General features: G+C 39.1%; 1 protein-coding gene across 9 annotated transcripts in view; it reads right to left on the minus strand.

Annotated features, from left to right (window-relative positions):
- Positions 1–17,316, minus strand: part of ZNF516 (zinc finger protein 516) — a 148,406-nt gene that overhangs the window by 124,940 nt on the left and 6,150 nt on the right. For 6 of the 9 annotated variants that reach the window (XM_089776329.1, XM_089776332.1, XM_089776331.1 and 3 more), the window contains exon 2: positions 5,306–5,392. The exons of the other annotated variants lie outside the window; for them this stretch is intronic. The gene's annotated coding sequence lies outside the window, so the exon portion shown is untranslated. The remainder of the gene's footprint in view (positions 1–5,305; positions 5,393–17,316) is intronic. 9 annotated transcript variants of the gene reach the window in all.

Genomic DNA, 17,316 nt, shown 5'->3' on the forward strand with positions numbered 1-17,316 from the left:
TGGCCCCTACATCTTTATGTTATGGGAACAAGTAAATAACTTTTACTTGTTCACTTTTTCCATACCTGTCATGATTTTATAGACCTCTATCATATCCCCCCCTTAGTCTCCTCTTTTTTAAGCTGAAAAGTCCCAATCTTTTCAGTCAGATGACACCCGTTCCAAACCCCTAATAACTTCTGTTGCCCTTTCCTGAACCTTTTCCAATGCCAATATATCTTCTTTGAGATAAGGCGACCACATCTGTATGCAGTATTCAAGATGTGGGCATGCCTTGGATTTCTAGAGGCAGTAAGATATTCTCTGTATTATTCTCTATCCCTTTTTTAATGATTCCTAACATTCTGTTTGCTTTTTTGACTGCCACTGAGTGGATGTTTTTCAGAGAACTATCCATAATGACTCTAAGATCTCTCTCGTGAGTGGTTACTAAATTAGTCCCACTCATTCTCTAAGCTTCTAACTTTCTTGTAATTTTCTTATCAGCATACCAAGAATCTTGGTATTTCATCACTTCCCTTTTAACTTTTAAGAATAACTGAAGGGATTTTTTAATCAACTGAAATTAGAGTTTAATGTTTCTGGATCAACATATTCTCAAATGTATGGGGAAGGGAACTGATAATATCTGATAAAAACCACTGAGCTGGTGATTTTTACAACGCTAAGGCAGACAAGTATAATTGCCTAAAAGTCTAACTGCAAATTAAAACTCTTCTGCATAACCCCTAATAGGCTTACTTCCACCTGCACAAGTCAGGAAACAACTGTTAGTCAAGGTCTGTTAGCATTCCTGGTCAAAAGAAAAGAAGAAGAAGAAAAACTGATTTTCTCTTATCTACGTCAGCTGAAGGGGACAAAGGTAAAGAGTAAAGCCACATATATGTACTGATATAGAACAAAGTTGGAAAAATTATGTACATTTTTCCTAGAGATCAACAAGATGGAGTCTGATTAATGGAAGAGTTAAATATACTTTCTCTCCACCTTACTGACATATTGCAACTGACATCTGTGACTTTAAATGGTGAATGAACTCACATTACTCCTCAGTAACATTAGTTCGAACCCAGGGGTTTGATTTGAACTAACACTTCCCGGAGCGCACTTCCTGATTCGAATCAGCTGTTGAGCGGAATAACGCGTGGGCGAGATTATGTTAATGAAGAGCAGGATATTTAAATCCCGGCTTCATTAGCAATTTCAGTTGGCTACATTTGCATCCCTAGCTCGAGCTAGGGAGCAACTGTAGACGTACCCTAACTGACTAACCAGAATTTTACATCCCTGCTGAGATTAATACCTATTCCATCACTTCTTTCGGATGTGAAAGTTTCAGAGCTTTCCTGACGCTACCTGAGGCTGATGGCCACATCACAATTCCAGCCCCACAGCCACCTTTCACTAGGGATGTAATAGTGTAGTCGATTAACTGATAAGCAAAAGCTTATAGGTTAATGCTACAGATACACACATTTCCCTCCCCCCTTTGCCAGTACTTTTTTTTTTAGCAGGCTGGCTAGCAGCCCAGCTCAGTCCTGGCTTGTGATAAATCAGAGAGCTCAGAATCCCTCTTACACAGGAGCTGCTGCCACCCCGCGCTGCTGCCTCTTTATCAGAGGCAGTAGCACAGGGTGACAGGCAGCGATCCCAAAGGGAGTTGGTTTTTAAACTCCAGCAAGGAGTGGCAGGGGCTCCTCGGGAGTGAGGCCAGAGCGCACTGGCTGCCAGCCCCGCCCCCAGGAACTATAGAATAGTCAATTAACCAATAAGAGGTTACTTGACTATTTAATTAACTGATTTTTAACATCCCTACCTTTCACCAGGCTGACAGTGAGCATATGACATCAGCACTCCTCTACTCTACTGGCTCCCCATTCATTGCAACACCCTAGTCTTAATCCTCAAATCCCTTATTGGATTAGGGACTAGCTATCTTTGAAACGGTGGGTACGTCTAGACTACATGCCTCTGTCGCTAGAGGCATGTAGATTAGGCTACCAGGCATAGGAAAATGAAGCGGCGATTTAAATAATCGCCGCATCATTTAAATTTACATGGCTGCCGCGCTGAGCCGACAAACAGCTGATCAGCTGTTTTTTGGCTCACCGCGCTAGTCTGGACGCGCGGGTGTCGACATCAAAAGCATTTGTCAACCACCCAGGTATGCCTCCTGGGATGAGGTATACCTGGGTGGTCGACAAATGCCTTTGATGTCGACACCCGCGCGTCCAGACTACCGCGGTGAGCCAAAAAACAGCTGATCAGCTGTTTGTCGGCTCAGCGCGGCAGCCATGTAAATTTAAATGAAGCAGCGATTATTTAAATCGCCGCTTCATTTTCCTATGCCTGGTAGCCTAATCTACATGCCTCTGGCGACAGAGGCATGTAGTCTAGACATACCCTGTTTCTCCGTCTAGTATCCAGTGAGACAACCTTGCTCCACTAGGGTCTATCCATGATTCAGTGAGAGAACAATGCTCTGCTAGCAGGGATGGGATGACACATGTAATGATGCCCAAGACTGCATGTCACAGAACTGAGAACAGAGTGTTCTAGCTTCACTGTGAACCTCCATGAGCCATGGAATTCTGACACCAGGTGACAACTTAAGCCAGAACCTCGCCATTTAAAGACCAGAACCCTTCTTTTGAAACAGCCTTCCCTCCGTTATAATAGCTGAAAAATGATTTTGAATGGATTTTTTTTTTAAATCTCCCATTAAGTAACACAAGTTACATCAAGAAATGATGGACCTTTTTCAGACAAAAAAGAATGAGCTAGATTGCCTCCATCCCATTGATATAAGCAGCCATCTTGAATAGCACCAATAAAATCAACTTAACTTTGCTCAAGCAAGTAAGAAGTCTTGTCAAAATTAAGAAATCCTGATTCTGATAAAGCACCTTATAATTTGAGAGGGCAGCAGTTACTTCTTCTTAAAAAGAAGAAATGAAAATGTTTTTCAGCTTCCTCCTGGGTGCAGGCTCTTTTCAGCAACGAAGTTACCACACTGAAGAAACTGAAAGTGACTCCATGCAGAAATAAAATTTTTTAAAAAACCTGGAAAAAAAAAAACTTCTCTCTTTTACTCCTTTCAACTGTAGTAATCCCAGTCATTGGGAGAGAAACAGGGTCTCCTGGCTGTCACCTCCTCCCAGCATCTAGATGACTCTGGAGTATTTCAGGAAGCGGAGGCTCTCAGGAGAGCTCTACCCCTCTTTGATAAGAGTGCATGGGCAGGTAGCATCAAGGATGGGGATGAAGACTGTGGCATCACCTTAGGAAACAGAGGCTGCTGAAAGTGAACGCAGGTAGGGCGGTAACACCAGCACAGCTGGAGACATGTTCACATCCTCCTGGCTCACTGACCCCATCACAAAGCAACACTTAGGACAGCTGGGCAAAGGTATCAGAATTCGGCCACAGCCACAGTTCGTCTAATTAATTAATTAATTGACTAGATTTCTATATCACTTGGCTTTGTTTATTATTTAAGTCCCCTGCCCCATCCAAATTATTTTTTTTTTGTCCACTTTTTCCTAATACACAACTTGTTTTGAGTGGCACTCCCTCTCCATACCGAGTTCCTGGCTCAGCCCCTGCCATAGATATGATACCTCCACTTGGAAATCTAGAGGAAGCTGTGATAGTGAAGAATTGAACCCACGGAACATGTGCACTAAGACTAAGGCTACAGCTCAAACCCTGCCTTGGTTATGAAGCGTAACTATGCTTTTAACTACATTAGGTACAAAATGTTCAGGCAAGTGTGATTTTTCAAGTTGACAGTAACCCTTGAAGATGGATAGTGAGCCATTTGACTAAACATAAATTACAGTTGACTCTGGAAACAATAATTGAGCTCTTGAGCTTCTTAGAAAGCACAACTGGTTGGGAGCTCTACGCGTACAGACATTTTATAGATTTTAAAACTAAATCTGAGCTTCAAATACTAAATCTAGCACTCAGAGACACTAAATTTGTGACACTTCCAAGAAGACTTTGGAGCCATAAACTAATGGACAGATTACACCGTTGCATAAATATAGACTTTGAGTAGCAGAAGCAAGACAAACATGAAAGGGAAAGTAAAATACATTACCCATTTTTCACATTCAAATACCCTGGAAGTTTAAAAAAGATCAGGAAAAACAGAGTGATGAATTTGAATTAAAAAACTGGCCAATTAGGAGTCTGAGGCTGCATTTGAAATCAAGCCCAGCTGTGCAAGTTGACCCGTGTAAGCAAACCTTTGCACTAACTTCATTGAGGCCTCCCAGTGGCCGCTAGTGTCTGCCAACATGGATCAGGCTGGAGTATCATGGCCAAACCATTAACATACAGAAAGCCTTGTACTGGTGGCAATTACCTTGACTGAAAAAGGTGGCAGTGTGAATCCCCCAAGCCAAAGATTTTTAACCAATTTAATTTCTGTCCTGCTTTAAACTAATCTAAAAATCAGACTAAGGGGGGGAAAAACCAATCATCCTTGAATGTTTAATACACATAAATTGAATTAATTACTCGTCAAACCCGCAGACTTCACCCACACTGGAACTGGACCAAAGATTAATTTGGGTCAATTAATGTGGCTCTTAAAAAAGACAACAACATTTACTAGTCTCAGAGTTCAAAACCCAAATGGAAAAGTAAACATGCTTTTGGATTCCTATTTGTTCTGATTAGCACCACACACCTTTTTAGTTTGAAAATAAATGTGTTACATTGGAGAAAGAGAGAGTGTGTCCATTAACTGTAACAATTAAAATGTTGCCCTCCTCCTCCCCCTCTCTCCCACCACCCCCACGAAAAAGCTATACAGCTTCATAGTTAGAAAGTTTGCCCAGGTACAGTCTTTAAATACTGGTAACCCATACTTATCTTCTGTAAAATGGAACTGTTTCTTCTAGAGGTTAAATAAAAGTCAAATCTTTTTCTCTTTTACCAAGATATGAGATGTGGAAAGCAAAATACTGAACTCCTGCAGGGTTCTTAAGTCACTATTAAATTGAATCCTTGCCTTTGGCATTTACTGTATTGTATGTACATTTGCTGCTAGTCTACCAAGCAAATACATTTTTCGGATGTTATTTAACAAGCTATTCTTTTGTCATTCTAGCAACTAAAGAAAGTATACAGCATGTCTGTACTATGATGACATCTTTAGGCAAACAATGTTACCATGGCTCTTCTCATACCTTAAACCTGAATTTCATTCATGTGATATTTTTTCTATCATTCTATCATTTCTATGATTAGCACACACATTTACCTCCCCTATAAAAAGAGGAACAAAACTTACCCATAGTTATACCCCTGCAATCTCAATATCAATGAGACCGTCAGCATGTGACCAAGGACTGAAATTGGACCAGACAGAGGGAAGGGCCTGGGAAGGGGGAGAAAGGGAAGAAAATAAATATTTATCATCTTTTACTCAGTTTCGGATAACTGTGTAACAACAGATCAGATTTTTCAGACTTTTTATATATTTTTCATTCCTCAGTTCTATTTTTAAATGGCTGTTGGTGGTGGAAGTGAAAACAACATGCAAATCTCACACTTGTAAGGGTATAGCTCTGTAATATTAAAGCTCTTCTTGCAGGAAATACCAATTCAAGGATTACTGAGGAATTTTATCCCCACTTAGGCCAGGACTGTGTAATCATTACTGAAACAAGTGAGCACTCTCTCAGGAGATGTCCCATGGAAGCCAATGGGACTACTCATTAGTAAGGACCACACAAGCAAGCCCTTGAATTTCATATTTTTGTGTGAGTATGCACACAGAAAAATCTGTGCTCACACAAACAGGCAAAATTCAGCAGTGATCTATGTGGTTGCATAAGTTACACACCTGAAATAAATGAGGTCAGAATTACAAACAGAAAGTGAGTTTATATTACACTGTTTTTGTATTCTATGGGAACCAAATTCAGCATCTATGAGAAACCAAGTAAGCAAAGTTTGCCCTTGTTTACATCAACTACAGCTGGTCAGGGAGTGTAGGGATGAGGCAAATTACACTGAAACATGGAGTCCTCCATTATCTTATCTCTTTTTGTTAATTAGGTTTCCTGCTGTAAGTGGCTATCCACCCATATCACATCTTATATGCTCTGGCATGTAGATTTATACACATTTTGCAGACCTCAGACTACACTGCTGATTTCATTTATACAGATGTAAATTTCAATTATTCTACTGAAGTCAATGGAGTTATACCAATATAAATCTAAGGTAAGGGAGCAGAAAAATGCCTAGTTAATGCCAAAATGGTAGAAGTTTCACTACTTTGCAATATAGACCAATTTATAGCCAATTTGTAATTTACACTACTGTTTATATTATCACTGAATTTGACCCAATGGCTGCCCAGAGAGTTGCACAGGTTTATTCTCATCTGCATTTGGTTCCCAGAACTTATAGAAATGACCCTTCATTCACTTCTATGTGAAGACTATGCACGCTGTATTACTAACCAGAGGGACCAACAACTTCTGCAGCTCCCCAAGCAACGTGTTGGGTGGCAAGCTCTGCACTCCCCAGAGGGATGGGGTATTGGTCTGAATGGGTAGGGCTGGGGGGCAGCTGCCCAGAGCACAGCGCTAAGCCATCCCCAGTCCTCAAAGCTGCACAAAGCACCTGGCGCAGAGCTCAAGAAATGACTTAAAAGGTCCAGGGCTTTGGCAGCAGCCTGAAACCCCAGGCCTCTCTGAATCGCCAGGCCACAGGGCAATTGCTCCTTTCTCCCACCATTGGTGGGCCTGTTACTAACCCACTTATGGCCCTAGATTATTTTTAAAAGTTTCAATTGTTTACAAATGCCCATTAAAGTTTGAAAAAAGGTAGGCGGCTTCTGCACTGATGAATAGTGTACACTGCTCTACATGCAAACCCCTCGAGCCTACATGGCTGCATCCTACCTTCCAAGTCAGGCCAAATGTTTTCCCCCTTCCTGCTCTTCAAAAAGTACTCTGTGCCCTTTCACTATAAAGCATAGAATCAGCCTCCTAGAGTCTGGTAAACTCATTTCCTCGACAGTTAAGATAGTCAGGGCACCTATCAAGTTTCTAAGCACTCCCCAACAGCAACCCAATCATCAGTTAAGGCTCCTCTCTCATTGTTGCTTTCCTAGAATGCTTTAAGACTGATGTGATGGCACTCCCGCTCCCTGTGTGGCACCAGCTGATTTCTGAGGCAAACAGAAAGCTTTTCCACAGCATGACCATCCAGACAGCATCTGATGCCAGGACAATTACTGCCAAATGCCTGGGATCCTCACACACCACATCTTTCAAATGTCAGCATGGAGCCAGCTATTTTACCACTCTCGAACTAACTGCTTGGTAAATGTGCAGTAATTCTGAGGTTAAGCAGATTTTATTTAATTTGTGATAGTTTAATGCTAATTTGAAGAGGACTTTGGTAATTACCAGCTATTTATTAACATTTAACGTGATGGCAGATGCTTTGAAGAATGTCAACGACCCAGTTAACAAATCCATATAACCATAGAGAGTCAGTAGAGCCAAATCTTCAGGGCAGAGGCTTGCTCTTATTGTGTGTATGTACCTCACCTAGCACAATGGAAGCTGCTCTCAATCATGGCCTCAGGGTGAGATTAAATTATCATGATTTCTTATTTAGATTATAACTCCATCCAAGTTTAGGAGATAAAATGGAGCTTTTCTAATTGTCTAAAATTCAGATTTGTGTCATAATTAAATGTTAGGTGTTCAGTGTGTATGGGGTAGATTTTTAGTTGATGGTTATGTTTAAATGTGCTCTATTAAATGACTATTAATCAAGAGAAATGTTTTTAAGTAGAGAAGGCTGTATGCATTTATAATTTTGTAATGTTATAGTTTATAGCAATTATATTATGGGGAGGTAATGGGGAAATCCAACGTTTCCTTCTGACAGCATTCTTTCTAGTCAGACTTAAGGTTGTGAAGGAAAGAAGCCTGTGTGGCTAGACAAGAAGTAATCACAACTGTTTATTTCAAAGGCTGGGCCTTTGGTGAATGACTCCAGATTTTTGGTAGTATGAACAGTTGAGCAACCGTAACTGGTTTAAATAAAAAAAAAATATTGTTTGATGGTACCTATTTAAGAAATTTGTACAAATGCTAAACATTATTCAGTTGGATACATAAGCATATACCCTACTCATTCCCATCCCAACTATATTCCTTCCCCTAGTTCCCTGGCAGAATGCAATTCCTCCCACTGCCTTCAGTGCATGACCAAGATTACCCTCACTGCGCCTCCTCATATCTCCCCACAGACCCTCACCTCAATATGCTCCCTCCTCCCACAACTCCTTCCCCCGCAAGACCACTAATCAACGTGGAGCTGTGTTCTCTACTGCACACGCACACACTCAGGTCCCTCCTCTTCTCCATGTGTCCTCCCCATCATCATCATCATTATTATTGGTTTTCTTACCATAACACATAGGAGCTCTAGTCATGGACCACATCCTCACCATGCGAGGCACCATGCAAAAACACAAGAAATCCACTCCCCTCCCCCCCTTCACACAACTGCTTAACCCTCCTCGGCTCCACACAGTGGTGCTGCATGGTGTACTACACAGTTCAGGCCAAGTGTCTCTACACCAGTGCCCAAAAAAGCCACTGGGTTTCCTACACCACCCCAGTTTCCCTGCAAATGAATCCCACCCACAAGCATCTCCTACTAAATCTATTCAGTCCAAAGTCCTGTTCAAACCACACTCACTTATCTTCCTCCCTCTTTTCCTTCACCTACTGCTTCCCAAGCCTGGCCCCCTATTGTCTGTGTGAAGAGCGGAGCTGGAGCTGGTGAAGTAGCAAAGTAGGCTTTCAGCACTGGAAAACAGAGGCAGCTGACAGAACTTGGCAATTCTGTCAGCTAATCTTGACAGAGTTCTGTTAACTTATTCTGAATGAGGGGAGTTCAACTTCAGACATTCAAAAGTAGCCTATCTCCAGGATGTTATCAGACTGTGAGTTTCCTAGCATGGGAGAAGTTTTGTTTCCTCTATCTTAACCACTTTTGTTCACAAAAACCCCAAAGGAACTTTGGATGGGAGGCAGGTACGTTAAACACATACTTACATTTCTTCTGGAAAAGGTGGTAAAAATTTTCTTTTTTAAAAGTTGCGGAGGAAAATGTAATTGCCCAGTGAAGAATTATTGTGCCAAATGTGTAGACTAAATTCAGCCAGAGTTTGAAGCAGAGGGATGTCGGTCCTTTAAGTGCCAAGCACCTTCTTAATACAATATACATTCAACAAACCAAAGTGAAAACAGACACTTGAAGACAACACAATAAACTGCTTCATGTCTGGTATCCTCTTAGCTGGCAAACTCACATCTCCTTGTCTCTTTCCTTTATTTAGAGATCTGAGAAGAGCATGAATATTCTTGAAATGGAGCAAGAAAAGACAATGGCTTCCTGGCACTCTCGCTCTTCTACTTATGTGCCCCAAATGACACTGTTCTCAGTGTCTTAGAATTGGCTAAAAGAATGAAGGGTCCCCATATGCTGCTTAATAACCTGTACCAGTCTACATAATTAGGTTATGGAAGAGATAGGACCCAAGCCAAAATTCAGGCAGACTTGTTGTTCCTGCCATTACCCTGAACCCTGTCAAAGAAAAACTGATCGCTCGCTGTGTTCATTTTGCTCTCACTCAGTGTCTCATCTCCTGTACTGCAGAACTGCAAAATTCACATGCTGTACCCAAAAGAGCAAGGTTAACCATCTATCTCCTCCTCTGTTCTTTGAGTATACAAGCCTTAATCTTTCTCATCATGCTAAGAGGGTTGCTCCTTCAAAATAAGTAGGAGTGTTGAATGTTTTCAAAAGTATTAGATTTGTAATGAGAAGAAAAAGGAGATTGGTATTAGAAAGTCAAGGAATTAACTTTTGACAGCACTTCAAAGACTCCACTCCTTTCTCCTCCCCGCAAAGTACTCAACTGGCCAATGTCCTTGCAGCTATTTATTCATCTAACACGAGAACAAGAAAATTTGGCAGCCCAATCTCTAGCTTTCTATGCGGCCACCTTGATCTCCCACTTTCCATCTAACTCGCTTTGAGTTAGATTCCTCCGCTTTCTTCTCTTGTAAGGGCCAAAGTGTTAGAGAATGATTAGGATTTTGTCTAGTGTGTGAATCTTCCCTATAGTGCTCCAGATGCATATAAGAAGTTACTGTACTTGGCAATTTTCTTTATCTGCCATGTCACTTCCAGTGGCAAACAACTGCATTTCCCCAATGTGGCTAATAATGAAAAGACTACACTCCAGACCAGCACAAAGCAGCAAAGTGAAGGCAACAGTATCTTCCAAGATAAGGGTAGCCAGATGCAGCAAATACCTGAAGGATTCCATTGTGACTCCTTTCTCTCAGGGAGACTCAGTATGTGCCAGTTTATACTACTGTGATAGGCATAGTCACAGAGGAGCACGACACACAATGTAAGTATGAATAATAAGAACATGAGATACTGGTAGATGTGTTGGGAATTTTATGTCTAAAAAGGGGAATAAAACACACAAGAGCCACTATTTAGAACAATCAACATCTTTCATACGTCAACCCCATTATCCATACCAAGATCCCTCCAGGAGATTCCCCTCTAAGCTAGCTGGGATACCCCCTACTTCCAATCAGCAAACTGGGAAGGGTACCATTCCTAGACACCTGTTCTTTACCCCCTTCCTCCTCCAGAGTTGTTGGGATCCTCAAGTTAAGAACCACTGGTTTAAAACAAATGTGCATATTATTTTGATCAGCAGAAGCATCCAAAGCATGCTGAAGTTCTGCAAAGAAACAAACAACAAAAGACACAGGCCAAAAAAATCATAACTAAAATTAAATATTTAAATAGCTCACCAAGCATTCATAGCTTCCATTACTATCAAAGTCAGGTCACATATTTGATACCCAAATACGGTAAGCATCCACTTTGGGAATTCTGGCCACAGCTGATGCTCATCTAAATAATTTTTGAAAAGTTAAAGGATTTCTTCTTATAAATATCTGACATTGCTTTTCACATTTAAAATAACTGTGTGGAATCTTAGAATCCTAACACAATTTACTTTGGTACTACCAATATAGTACAACCTATAATCCCTAATCAACCTAGAAAATAACTGACCGATAAACCAATCTGTGTGTAATACCATTAGCAGATTCTGGCTTCTCTATCAACTGGGTAATTTGCTGAGACCACTTTTAATCCCTAACACTAAACCATTAATCCCAAGACTTTCATGTAAAATTTTTATCAAATGTTTACCAAAGATTTACCAAATAGTTCTGTGGCTCATTAAAAACTAGCTGAATAAATAGCAGAAGCAAAACACACATCTGTTGACACTACATAATTCAAAGACTCCCATTTCTCTCCATTGATCCTTTAAAACTGTTACTTTCTAATTGGAAGAATACAGCTTCACTTCTGAATGGTTATCTGGCAAGTCATTTGACACCTGGTGTGCTCTGTTCATGATAACATGAACTCTACAATATGCTTGGCATTATGAAAATGAGAGAATTACTTCATCACATCACTGATGGTCATGCCACAGGCATGGATGTTTCTACTAAAATCAATTGCAATTAAATGAGACCAGGGTTATCAACATTAATTGTGATATTTTCTCAAACTGGCATTAAAACATTCCTCTTGTATCACTGGTAATGTCAATATAAATTATGCATTACGGTTCATAGCATTCACTTACAGAGGTAAAACTCATCTAGAAAATAAGAAAAGGAACCAGAGCTTATCTACATGCAGCATGTATTTATTCTGTCCCTCCAGGTTTCCTGAAAAATCAATGAACACACATTTTATCTCTTTTTGTCCCTGAAAGATGTTGTCCCTGAAATCAACATTAGAACTGCCATTAAATATGGTGTCAACAAGGTATTGCTATTAAGCAATGATAGGGACAACTAAATACAAAACATCGCAAAGGACCAGATATGAGAATAAACTAAACCTATACAAGTATAGGACCACATAATGTTGTGGAGAGTATGCTCACCCATCAATGACTGCAAAACTGCAAGGAGGCTGAAAATCCTATTTCATATTTTATTTTACTAAAGGTTAACACAAGTTTTATACAGAGCTCTTCCATGTGATCTAAGATGTGTACCTTGTACTCACAGTCGCTATAATACAAATTAATTTATTAAGAATAGTACCTGAACCTAAAAGAAGCCAATATATCTTCTATACAGTGCACCATTGTAGATATACAGGTTTTGCTAATCAAGGGCATATGTTAAGGCCCCAAAAGCCTTCTCTAAGGGACAGATTGTGAGTCCCTTATACACGCTCGAGAGCAGTTGATTACTCATACAAGTAGTTCCACTAAAGTCAATGGGACTATTTATGTAAGTACCTAAATGTTGCCAAATCTTACAAATTTATCACAAGAAATCTTCAGTGTTTCAGTCAAGTTCTAATTATTGTCGTCAGATTACTTTAAGAGATATTCAGCTTTCATTTAAAAAGGATCTAGCCTTTATGACTGCAGTGAAGACTGAAAACATGAGCCCTAAAGGCTCAAAACCAGAAGGCAAACAAAAGAACTAAAAATGTATATTTTTTAAAGTCACATGACTTTTAAACTTAAAAAAACAACAGATAGTCTATAAAGTGCTACCAGACTAACAAAACATGTAGATGGTATCATGAGCTTTCGTGGGTCCACGAAAGCTCATACCATCTACATGTTTTGTTAGTCTATGAAATGCTACCAGACCATTTGTTGTTTTTTAAGTTTATCCTGTACAGACTAACTTGGCTACCCACTGAATCTTCCGAACACATAATTTTTAAGATAAATCCCAGTACTGGGGTGGAGGGGGAGGGGAGGCTGAACTGATGGTTTTATAATGCTTGTGGGTAGTAATTCTGGTCTTCTCACCAACATAAGTTCTTCACGGTCCAGCCCAAAGTGAACAATGCACCTTCTAATGTGGGCAAACTATCACGACCCTAAAACTAAGTCTCTTAGAATATCCTGAATGATCAAAGCAGCAGCTCTAGTTTCAGCCAGCAGAGACTACAACATCTCACCCTGCAACTCTTGCCACCATGTTGTGTCATTGACTATTGTGAGTAAGACTTCCCACAAATCATTTCAACATTCAGTGCTGGACTATTTTTTAAGGAAATTATTTGAGAGAGAATTAAAAAAAATGCTTACTCATTAACCTAGTATCATTGTAACAACGAAGCACAACTGCTAAACACAGAATTCCATTGCACAACCTTAAAAGCATCATTTACTGTACTAGATTTCAGACAAAGAACATTTTGAAATACGGCAATAAATCAATGCTTAAATGCAACTCCTAGTCAGTTCATACAATATGGGTTAAATGCTACCATATGGTGAAGAAACGCACATGTTGCCCTTTTTAAAACAAAGAACATGAATAATTTCCTTTAAAAATATATTTTAACATAACAAGCACTAAAATGTTTTTAATTTTAATTATAACTCTGATCAAGACACATTTTGGAAAGTGTCATATTACCGGGAAAAACTCTGAAACCTGATGACTGTTTTAAATCATAGCTGATAAATAAATACAAAAAATAAAAACAGCAACTCAATTTCCAACAATCTGTGTCACAGAATGTCCTGAAAGCTAACACCATTTCCCTGCTCACTATCCTTTTAAATGAGCAAAGGGAAAAAGAATTAATAGGGCAGCCATATCAAGGAGCCTGATCTGACATGAGCAAAAGTGACATGACAACTCAATAGTCTTCCTTTATTTTACCTGTTTGAAAAAAAAAAAATGTTTGCATACGCCTGGAAAATACCAAAATACAATACAAAAATCTTATTTTCAGCAAACATTCAGATCCAAAACTTAGATTCACAGAGCTTTCATATCTTCTTTACAGTAATTTCATGAAATATTATTTCATTAGCTATTGACCAAGAAAAAAAAAAAAGACTGAAGCAATCTATGAAAATGGATATATATGAAATATATGTAGAGTATCTGGAATAAATGCTACTGTTTTTAAAATTACCTATATTCAGCCATTACCCTGTGTGCTGAGTATTTGTTTTCATCACGGTAGTATATATTAAACATGTCTGAATTCTAAAAATAGTTGCAGATTATATTGTACATGCTTTGTGGTTTCCATTCCATTTTGAAAAAAATTAAAAGCTAGATCACTTCAGAAACTGCCCTTAAAATGCTGGGAGCCTCAAAATTATGCTACTTTGTAATCTAGAAATACACTGCTGGAAAACATTTCCTTCTAGACATTAGCATGACAGCCACAGTGTGGAAAGGAAAGCTCAACGCCAGACAGCAGGATGTAAAGAAGACAGACAGTTAACATATTAAGAAATGAATATTGTCTGAGATTTTAAATGTTTTTGGTAAGCATATAAACTTTAATGAGAAGCTTTGCACTATTTTGTCAAATTGTGCTCATGCATACATCAGTGTAAATTCAGAGTATACACGACTGCAAAATTTGGGTGATGGCTTCTATATCTGTCTATAGTAAAATGTGTGTTAAATAGCTTACTAATGATAGGAAATTACTTCCAATAAGTCAACATATTAGTGAAAGGTTGTCAAAATACTCTTTAAATACGCAGCTCAGTGTAGGTAAGTTTGAATCCACATTAAAACCTAATGTGATGAATGAACAGAGGCTTATAAACAATGTAGACCACTGAATTCATTAACAAACCTAAATGTGTAACCTTATAATCATCTAGTAAGCAGACAGAGTTCGCCAATATCCCTTCAAAACACAGCTAAGAAGCTGTATAAAAACAAATCACCTTATCGCTGTTAAACTTACTGCTACAAAAATACCTGGTAGAACTTAGCCAATAAAATATTTGGCAGCAATTTAAAACACACACGTATTGTCCATCCATAACCTAATTAAATCTCAGAACAGATGCATAATATCCTGAAACTGTTTGCATAAGAACTGTTGTTGTAATCCTGCTTCAGGAATGTAGGGAGAAACTGGTTATAGGAATGCCTACCAATGTGGATGTAGCTCTATTGATACCTAAGTAAGGTGTAAAAAGAAATATCTAAATGAATCATCCATGTTGGGTAATCATCATCAGTGGCCTCAGGAAAGCAGGTTAGAAAGCCAGGACACAGGACATTTGCTGAATAACAGTCCAGTAAAGAAAGTAAACACATGCATTCAAATACTACAAAACTAATGAAATCTATGGCAATGTTAACTACCTGAACCATGACACACAAGTACACTTTAGAGAAGGCTCAATTACACCAAGGTTATTAAAATCATTTCTGCTGACATTGTTTCTCAAGGTTTGTACTAAAAACTAAGGGGTTTGATTTGTTTTTCTTCTAAGGAATTAAAGGCTAAATTCTGCTCTCAGTTATGCCCATGTAACTCCAGCAGCACAACAGTATTGATTCCACTGGTGTAACCAAAAACAGAATTTTGCCCTAAGTGACTGAGTCAAAACAGCTTTATCCTAGCACTGAAATGTATAAACATTTACAGCATGTAAGATGTCTGCTTTGAAAACGGAATGTTGCTTCAAGGTTCAAATATTTATATTGCAGATGTCTAATCAAATAAATTTGACTTTCTGCTGTTTTTTGCCATCCCGTCATTAATTATCTGGATGCAGTTTATGGCTACAGAAAAAGTAAGACAACTCATAGTTTCCAAGTTATGATCATGGTTCCAAACAGTCAGAATCTCCACTACTGAAATACAAAGAGCACAATTCTACCCTGAGATACACGCATGCAACTCTCACTGAAGTCAATAGGAGTGGAGGGCATGCATATCAGAGGACACAACTGAGCTCATAGGCAACAATTAAATTATAAAAAGGCTCATACATTCTTGCCAAACAATACACAGTTATGAAAAGAGAAACAATGGATTTTTTTAAATGCCATCTCTGCTAGAAATTAATACACTTTCATTCTTAAAACATGTACATCTACACATTCATACTTAAAAATTTCAACAAGCACAGTTTACAAATTAAATGCACAGGCTCAGGCAAGTTTCTTCCTGCTGAATGCATTCAGTTTGTATTTCAGCTTCCTATTGTTATAGTTTTAAGGCATAATGCAGTCGGACACTCCAAATACAATTTTCCAGTCTGAATATGGGATCTACAAACTTGAGCCAAGCTCTTTTAAAGACTTACACACTGGCTTATTTTATACATTGTGAGTCATTCCAATTAAGTAAATGGTGTGTAACATTAAGCATATGAATGAAGTCTTTGCTGTATAGTGGCCCTCCAAAGCTATTATTGACTTTAGTAGAATTTGTATCATACTTAATAAGTATGGTAATTATATTTCTTTCACAGGTACAGAAAACATCATAGCATAAAATTAATCAAGTTGGATCCTCAACTGGAATAAACTGGTGCAACTCCATTAAAGTCAGTGGTGCTACAGGTTTGACCCACTGTACTTGGGCTACGTCTACACTGCAGGGTTTTGATGCAAGAAGTCTTTTATGGAAGAATTCTTGCGCAAAAACTTATCCACACACTCAAAGCGCATCGCTTTTGCAATGAGCTTTTGCACAAGAGAGCATCCACACTACATGGATGCTCTTGCACAAGAAAGCTCTGATGCCCATTCACAGAATGGCCATCAGAGCACCTGTGCTTTTTTGGATAGGCTCTTTTTGCACAAGAAACCCCTGCGGAGCGTCCACACATGCCTTTTTGTGCAAGAGCTGTAGCGCAAAAAGGAGTTATGCCTCATAGAAGGAGGTATATCTACACCGCAAAAAGCCCTCTATTCTGTCAACTGACTGTAGATTTTCTCACGTAAAAATGCGCTTGAGATGTGGACGCTCCGTGGGTTTTTGCACAAAAACGACCATTTTTGCTCAAAAACCTTGTAGTGTAGATGTTGCCTTAATGACTTTAACAAAATTAAATCAACAGACTACCCAAAGTTTACAAAAGTTAGCATCCACCTCATTCATCTGATTATATTCCTCCAGTCTGTCATGCATCATGCCATCTAATATATGCAACACAAACATCACCAAAAAAGTCCATTTTAAAGGGTTCTCATTTTTCACTCAAGTGAGCCAAATTGGCTCCCCTCGCTCATTCTCAGATAATTCTGAAATATTGGGGGGGGGGGAATCCAAACGTCTCTATGTTTGCTGAAGAATGGAGAAAAGTTGCAGATTAAGGCAGTTAGTGAACAGATCAAAATGATTATGTTGTCATTCTAAATCTTCTTTTCTTGTCCAATCATTCCTGTGCTAATA

The sequence above is a fragment of the Pelodiscus sinensis genome, chromosome 2 (assembly GCF_052426305.1).
Source record: "Pelodiscus sinensis isolate ZL-2025 chromosome 2, ASM5242630v1, whole genome shotgun sequence".
Taxonomy (NCBI): Eukaryota; Metazoa; Chordata; order Testudines; family Trionychidae; genus Pelodiscus; species Pelodiscus sinensis.